At 41.2% G+C, this 9,309-nt stretch overlaps 1 non-coding gene across 1 annotated transcript; it reads right to left on the bottom strand.

Annotated features, from left to right (window-relative positions):
- Nucleotides 1-738: 738 nt before the first annotated feature.
- On the bottom strand, nucleotides 739-845 carry LOC122030632. The gene has a single exon (XR_006125505.1). It is a non-coding gene; the product is annotated as a small nucleolar RNA R71 (small nucleolar RNA).
- Between the last annotated feature and the right edge of the window lie 8,464 nt (nucleotides 846-9,309).

The following is a 9,309-nucleotide window of genomic DNA, read 5'->3' as shown; positions in this document are numbered from 1 at the left end:
GTCCGATCAATCCCTTTGACCTACTTGGACTTTCACTAGATGTCTAGTCAACCTTGACCCATCTGGATTTCCCTTGCCTGGCTTCACTCACCAGGACTTCCAACTACCTGGCTTCACTCATCAAGACTTTCACCTAGTTTTACTCACTAGGATTTTCCAACTGCCTAGCTTCACTCACCAGGACTTTCACCTAGTTTCACTCACTAGGATTTTCCAACTGCCTAGCTTCACTCACCAGGACTTTCACCTAGCTTCACTCACTAGGATTTTCACCTGGCTTCACTCACCAGGATTTCCTTCTACCTGGCTTCACTCATCAGGACTTTCCTTCTGCCTAGCTTCACTCACTAGGACTTTCTCCTACCTAGCTTCACTTACCAGGACTTTCTTCTGCCTGACTTCACTCACCAGGACTCTCTTCTGCCTAGCTTCACTCACCAGGACTCTCCAGTCAGGTATCCGGTCAACCTTGACCTACTTGACTTTCCTTCATATCTCAACTGGTCAACCTTGACCAAGCGGGAATTATATCAACAATCTCCCCAAATGAACAACTGTACCTGCATTGCCCATATCATCTAAACTCAATATATTGTCAAACATCAAACCCCAAACCAAGACTCAAGCTTGGTCAACCAGGTCAACCTTGACCTAAAGGATATTAGACCAACAATAACCACTTGGGAGCTATGTGATCAATAGTTCCTTGATAAATTCTATCCTCCAAGTAAGACCGCTCATATGAGAAATCTAATTGCAAGCTTCAGACAATCAGACTTAGAAACTTTATTTGAAGCATGAGATAGATACAATAATATGCTCAAACAATGTCCACATCATGGATTAGAAAAATCATTGGTTCTACATACTTTTTATAATGACATCAACTATCATACAAAGGTGTCTCTAGATTCTGCAGCTAGAGGTGCACTTATGAATAAAAGTTTAGATGAAGCCGAGGATATAATTCAGAGTGTAACGCAAAACCATCACCAATGGGCAACAGAAAGAAGTGGAGGCTATTCTTATGCACCACCAGCTAAAGCGTCAGGAAAATTTGATATAGATGTAATTACTTTGATGTCTTCAAAACTGGATGCTCTCACTAAAAAGCTGGAAAACATGGGTACAAATTCTAGCACGGTAAATGTCATAATATGTGTTTGTGAAACTTGTGGAAGCTTAGATCATTCTCAAGACTCATGTCCTTTAGGAGCTATTTCTGCACAAATTAATCGAATAGAGTAGTGTGATGCTATCATGAGTTACAATCAAAAACAGAATAATCTATACTCCAACACATACAACCCTGGTTGGAAGAATCATTCAAACTTCTCTTATAGAAATAATCAAGAACAAGGACCATCTACGGGGATTAGACCGAGCTATCAGCCTGGAGAGCAAGGCTATCAACAACAATCTTCTCAAGACTATTAATTTTCTAAATTAGAGAAAATGTTTGAAGAATTTATTTCCAATCAAAATGAAATGAAGCAAGAGATCAAGCTACTCACTCAGAGAATAGATAATTCAGAGAAGCACCAGAAAATACAAGATAGACAAATTGCCCAGATAACTTCATCATCTTCAAGAGAACTAGGACAATTTCCAAGAAAACCTTATGTCAACCCAATGGAACACTGTAACAAAATTGAACTTAGGAGCAGACGGACCTTGGGAGATCCTCAAGTGACTTCTCCAAAAGGGATGAAAAGTCAAGAAGAGTTCTCTCCTCCAACACTTGAATCAATTCAGATTCAAGATGAAGAGGAGAGTACCAAGAAGGTTGAAGAGACTCTTCCACTTTACCATCAAAGTCAAGTAATCCCTTTTCCTCAAAGATTAATCATGATGAAGAAAGATGAAGAGTTCGGCAGATTTCTGGATAAAGTTAAAGATATTTGTGTTGAGGTACCTTTGATTGATGCGATTCAACAAATGCCAAATTTCTGAAAGACATTATGTCCAACAAAAGAAGAAAAGGGGATATCGATACTGTAGCTCTTACCGAAGAATGTAGCGCTTTATTTGGGAAGAATATTTCCCCGAAGCTTCAAGTGTTGGGTTCTTCGAGCCGCGAAAACCGCTTTTTTCGCGTCGCGGAAACCCCGAAGGACCCAAAGCCGTAGATCCGTGCAAAGATTCGTATAAAAATTCGAAAAACTATTTCTTGTACGAGTTCAAAAACTGATCTACTACTTAGATCTATGAGGAAAAAGTGTTTACCCTTGATGCGATGCCCTTCGCGTTCCCGCTCGTCCAAATGATGTCGGATCTCAAGATCGTCAAGCGCCAGTCCTCTAGAAGTATCCACACGGACACACTAGATGGAGATGACCAAAAACCAAGGTGTGCTAGCACCTATGTGGTTCGGCCAAGGGAGGAGAGGGAGAGGGAGAGCTTGAGAGGGAGAAGGAGGAAGATGCACACAAGTGAATGAAAAATGAATTTCTTCACCCAAAAACCAAGTGGCCGACCACATTTCAAAATTCACATTAATTGCATTAATTGCAATTAATATGAAACCATAAAATCACATTAATTGCAATTAATATGAAACCATTAAGAGAGTGGCTTTGTTACTTCCATGAGGTGGCACCCATGATGATGTGGAACATCATTATTGGTCCACCTAATGCCAACTCACCAATGAGGTGGAAAAAAGGTCAAGTCAAGATTGACCTTTGGTCTTCCTTCTCAAGTCAAGTCAAACTTGACTCAATCTCTACCATGGTGGATCTAATCCAACCATTTGATTCGAGCCAACTTAATATAATGAATCTAATTCATTAAATTAAATTGATTCAATGAGTCAAAATCTAAATTAGACTCATTTAACACATGAATCAACTTGAGTCGAACTCATGTTAGCCCAATTAGGATTACTCTTAATCCAATTTGATTCATCAAATGAATCTAATCCTCTTGGTTCATCATATGAACCTAATCTCCACCTAATTGTCCTAATTGTGTGACCCTATAGGTTCTTGTAACGTTGGCAATGCCCTAAACCCATTTAGGAGCATAAGTAATGAGCGGTATCTAGCAACACATCATTACTACCCAAGTTACAAGAATGTCGAGATCCGACATCACCTTGTGACTACCAATTGTGACTACTCACAAAATAATGACAAGTGTCCTTCTATCCTAGACATCTAGATTGATCAATATGAGACATAGACCGTGTCATCCTCTAATCAATCTAAATCTTGAACTCCAAGTTAGACTCACTCGATCAAATGAGCTCAACATCTAATGTTGACTCATTTGGGCATGGCCATGCACTTAGTGGTCTCACTCTATCAAGAATACCGATGTCGCTCCCGTCATATGGGAGGGATAGATTCCATCTACATCACTCACATCCCTCTACATAATTCATTATATACCCAGTTACGGGTGACGTTTGACGAAACTAAAGTACATAACTCCTTATGTAGGGATCCATGGTGACTTCAGGTCCAAGGACTAATAGTCATACTAATAGCCACATGAGAAAGTATATGACACTCATATAACGATCCATAATACTTTCTCATGGCGGGTCATTCAATATACATTCTCTAATGCATACCCATGTGTCAGCTTGATATCTCTATATCCATGACTTGTGAGATCAAGTCATCGAGCTGACCTACATGCTAGTCTTATTGTATTAACATTGTCCCTGAATGCTAATACTCGACTAGGAATGATTTAGAGTAGTGTTCCCTATATCATCTCACTATCGATTCAACTAATCGATTGATATAGGTATGAACCTTCTACTCAAGGACGCTATTATACTTAGTCTATTTGGCACTAATATAAATAAGTATAATAACCAAACAAATGCCTTTATTAATATACAAGAATATGATATACATGAGTCCGTACAATCATCAAATGATTGGCTCTAGGGCTCGAACTAACAATCTCCCACTAGCACTAGTGCCAATCAGTATAGGCTCTAAGGCCTAAATACCTAGTGTGACCATCATGCTTCCTTTGTGCCAAAGCCTTGGTCAAGGGATCTGCGATGTTAGCATCTGTAGGTACTCTGCAAATCTTCACATCTCCTCTATCGATAATCTCTCGAATGAGATGGAAGCGCCGTAGTATGTGCTTGGTCCGCTGGTGTGAGCGAGGTTCCTTCGCCTGTGCTATAGCTCCATTGTTGTCACAATAGAGCTCAACTGGATCAGCGATGCTAGGAACCACCCCAAGTTCAGTAATGAACTTGCGGATCCAAACTGCCTCTGATGCAGCAATATACTCGGCCTCTGTTGTAGAATCAGCTACTGTGTCCTGCTTCGAACTCTTCTAGCTCACAGCACCACCATTTAAGCAAAACACGAACCCTGACTGCGATCGGTAATCATCCTGATCGGTCTGGAAGCTGGCATCACTGTAACCCTTTACAGTTAGCTCATCATTGCCTCCATATATCAAGAAATATTCTTTAGTCCTTCGTAAGTACTTAAGAATATTCTTGACCGTTATCCAGTGACTTTCACCTGGATCTGACTGGTATCTGCTCGTCATACTCGAGACATCAGGTCGAGTACACAGCATGGCGTACATGATCGATCCTATGGCTGAGGCATAAGGGATCTGATCCATGCGGTCTCTCTCCTCTCTAGAATAGGGACCTTGAGTCTTCGAAAGACTCACGCCATGTGACATCGGCAGAAATCCCTTCTTGGAATTCTGCATGGCAAACTGAAGGAGTACCTTGTCAATATATGTACTCTGACTTAGGCCAAGCAATCTCTTAGATCTATCTCTATAGATCTGTATCCCTAGAATTCGGGATGCCTCACCTAAGTCCTTCATTGAGAAGCAACTCCCTAGCCAGGTCTTGACAGACCGAAGTAAAGGGATGTCCTTGCCAATGAGAAATATGTCATTCACATATAATATGAGGAAGACAACTATATCCCCTACAACCTTCTTGTATACGCAAGGCTCATCTTCATTCTTGATGAAACCAAACTGTTTGATTGCATCATCAAATCGAAGATTCAAGCTCCGAGATGCTTGCTTTAGTCTATAAATGGACGTATGCAGCTTGCATACTCTGCTAGTATGCTGTAGATCTATAAAATCCTCAGGTTGTGTCATGTACACATCCTCGAGCAGGTTTCCATTCAGAAATGCGGTATGCTGTCATATCTCATAGTCATGGTCACATCCATCTGCCATATCTCATAGTCATGGTATGCTGCAATAGCAAGCATGATCCGAATGGACTTAAACATCGCTATTGGAGAAAAAGTTTCATCATAGTCAATACCATGAATTTGCTTGAAACCTTTAGCTACCAAGCGACCCTTATAGATAAGTCCATCCATGTCAGTCTTTCTCTTAAAGACCCACTTACACCCAATGGGTTTTACCCCTTCAGGTGGATCAACCAAAGTCCATACTTGGTTGGTGTACATGGAATCCATCTCGGATCTCATGGCTTCTAGCCATTTCTCGGAATCTGGTCTCATCACAGCTTCCTGATAGGTGGTAGGCTCATCCTCTATGAGCACAACGTCATCATGGTCAGACAAGAGAAATGAGTATCTCTCAGGCTGACGACGTACCCTATCAGACTTGCGAAGAGGTATGTCTACTTGAACTGGTTGTTATTCCTCAACTCTTTGTAGAACAACATCATCCACAACACTTTGTGGTTCCAGTTCAACTTCCATCGAGGCATCAGTGCTATTGTTCGCATCTTGAACTTCTTCAAGATCGAACGCGCTCCCACTAGTCTTTCTAGAAACAAAGTCCCTTTCTAGAAAGACCCCAGTCTTTGCCACAACTACCTTGTGCTGACTGGGAATGTAGAAGTAATATCCCTTAGTTTCCTTGGGATATCCGATGAAATATCACTTGTCGGATTTGGGTCCTAATTTGTCTGAGACTTGACGTCGTACGTAAGCCTCACAACCCCAAATCCTCATGAAAGACACCTGGGCATCTCTCCCAGTCCATATCCTATATGGTGTCTTTATCACGGCCTTTGATGGAACTCGGTTGAGTATGAAAGTTGCCGTGTCTAGAGCATATCCCCATAGATATGTCAGAAGATCTATGTGACTCATCATAAATCGTACCATATCTAATAAGGTACGATTCCTCCTTTCGGATACACCATTCCACTGTGGTGTTCCAGGAGGAGTGAGTTGAGATAAAATCCCACACTCAGCTAAGTAGTCACGAAACTCATGGCTTAAGTATTCACCACCTCGATCTGATCGAAGTACCTTAATACTCTTGCCAAGCTGGTTCTGTACTTCATTCTTGAATTCTTTGAACTTTTCAAAGGATTCAGACTTATGTGTCATCAAGTACACATAACCGTATCTACTAAAATCATCAGTAAATGTGATGAAGTATCTATAACCGCCTCTAGCAGCAACATTGAAAGGGCCACATACATCACTATGTATGAGTCCTAACAAATCAGTTGCTCTCTCGCTATGCCCACTAAAGGGGGTCTTGGTCATCTTGCCTCGTAGGCATGACTCGCATATCTCATATGATTCTAAATCAAATGAGTCCAGCAAACCATCCTTATGGAGCTGGGATAAGCGCTTGTCATTTATATGACCTAAGCGACAGTGCCAGAGGTATGTTTGGTTCATGTCATTTGACTTAAACCTCTTGGTACTAATGTTATAGATAGGGCTCTCAAGGTCTAGAATATAGAGTCCGTTTATTAGTGGTGCACTACAATAGAACATATCGTTTAAATAGATAGAACAACATTTGTTCTTTATTATAAACGAAAATCCTTTCTTGTCCAAACAAGAAACTGATATAATGTTCTTAGTCAATGCAGGCACATAACAACAATCGTCTAACTCTAGTATAAGCCCAGAGGGCAGAGATAGAAAATAAGTCCCTACAGCAACAGCAGCAACCCGTGCTCCATTGCCTACTCGTAGGTCTATCTCGCCCTTTGTCAATGCTCTGCTATTTCTCAGTGCTTGTACACTAGTACAAATGTGCGAAGCACATCCGGTATCTAATACCCACGACGAAGAAATAGAGAGGTTGACTTCTATAACATTTATAACTGAAGTAGAAATCTTATTTCTCTTCTTGTTAAGATCTTCCAGGTATTCTTTAGAGTTCCTCTTCCAGTGCCTTGCTTGTCCTTGATATAGGTGACAAAGATGTTCAACCATATCGTAAGCGCTCATCAACTCATGTTGCTTCTGAAGCTCAGAGTTCATGGTTGCGAGCATAAGATAAGACACATCTAATGCGTCATCTTGATGCTTCTTGTAAGCTTCTCGGTCTGCTCGCGTGGCAGTGGCAGGAGGAGCTCTAGAACGTACAGCTTACGCTCTTGGGTGAGAACTATTCTCGTGTTCCTGCAGTCCAGAAATTTGCTCCGTTGAGCTTGTCCTTCTTAAGGCCAGCAGAGAGAAAATGTTCGTATTTGACGTCATGGTTATCTACAACGAAAAATTTGCGAAATAAATATCATATTCTTTTAAAAATCATTTAATTAGGCCTTTTAATTAAATGATGCTCCCACTGAATTCTATAATTCTTGTGGGACAAGATCCACATCATACTAACCCTTGAGTTAGCTTTGGCTAATACGCCCAAGGCTTAGTATGATCGGTAGGTAACGATTACCAATTACATCTCTATGCAACTCTTGTTTATAGAATCAATATCCGCATTTATATTAAAACTCGAGTTAGCTTTGGCTAATACGCCCGAGAGTTAATATAGATGTGATTTTGACCTATCTTTCCAACTATTGGAAGAATGCCTATAGTTGACTCGATCCAACCGAGTAACTATGAATACTCAATCTAATTGAGTTTTTATTCACCCATGCGTTGATAGACGGGACCAAGATTGTCCCTCCGTACCCTACCAAGATAATATGTATTGCTCTGCTTTGGCAGATTCAACAATACATGTGATCGAGGTAGTGATAGGTATCACGGCACGGTTAGGCATTTTAGAGTTGGTTCGATCTAGATCTAATCTAATCGAGAAGAATGCATCTTGTGCATGACTTAGATCTAATCTAATCGCAAGGGTGCATCATGTGCACGACTTAGATCTAATCTAATCGTTAAGGCACTAATTAATTAATTAATTATTAAACATGCATCAAATACATAATAATTAATTAATTAATCTATTTGTGATTTAGTCATGGCCCTACTACGATCTTCTCAAGCCAATGAGAAGATCGATTGGTCAACCTAGGGTCAACAGCTTCTCCAAGCGCCTCCCTTTGACCACCTTGTGTTGCTCGTGCTCGCCTCTGAACTCCGCCTCTGTGGACCCTCCACCGCTCCAATTTGTACATTACAATTTGAAACTCGAGTTACATTCGAGTCTAAATCTAATTTACAACAAGAATAAAAGACGAGGCACGACGCGCAGGTCGCGAATAATAAAATAAATACAACACGCGAAAACACATCACGGCACGCAGGCCGTATTATGAATTACAACACAACCAATCATATTGGGCTTTGGGCCATGACTATCACAAATTAATATATATAATTCAAAATTATATATTTTCATAATTTTCTATAATTTTAAAATTAATTTTTACAATTTTACAAGTAAAATTTCCCGGCGGTCCCGTTTAGCGGTTTCGGGCGCAATCGCGGAACGGATCCCCTTGCGGGGCCCAGGGACAGCTCCCCTACCCGCGATCTAACCATCACGAGGGTTCCTTTGCGATCCAACAGCGCCTAAACCCGCTGTCCCAAAACGATTTGGGCCGAGACATTACCGTTTCGGAAAAATCTTCTCGACGGGTTCGTTTATAGCGATTTCGAGTGTGATCGCGGAGCAAATCCCCTTGCGGGGTTAGGGGCAGCGCCCCTACCCACGATCTAACCATCGTGAGTTGCTCCGTTGCGATCTAAAGGCACCCAAGTCCGCTGTCCCAAAAGATTTTGGGTCGAAACGAAGCCGTTTGGTAGCCGAAGCCTACAAGTGCCGAGACACTTGTGCTTCGCCTATAAGGAAAAATTACCCATAAAAACATAAAAATTGAATTTTTACAGAAAATCACAGAAGCTTTTTGTTTTCCAAAAACCAAAAACTAACTCGTACAAGTCTTTGCACGTGGCTCTGATACCACTGTTGGGTTCTTCGAGCCGCGAAAACCGCTTTTTCGCGTCGCGGAAACCCCGAAGGACCCAAAGCCGTAGATCCGTGCAAAGATTCGTATAAAAATTCGAAAAACTATTTCTTGTACGAGTTCAAAAACTGATCTACTACTTAGATCTATGAGGAAAAAGTGTTTACCCTTGATGCGATGCCCTTCGCGTTCCCGCT

Source organism: Zingiber officinale, chromosome 10B (assembly GCF_018446385.1).
Source record: "Zingiber officinale cultivar Zhangliang chromosome 10B, Zo_v1.1, whole genome shotgun sequence".
In the NCBI taxonomy this organism is placed as follows: domain Eukaryota; kingdom Viridiplantae; phylum Streptophyta; class Magnoliopsida; order Zingiberales; family Zingiberaceae; genus Zingiber; species Zingiber officinale.
The sequence above is the reverse complement of the archived record's forward strand: the minus strand, read 5'-3'. Positions and strand labels throughout refer to the sequence as shown.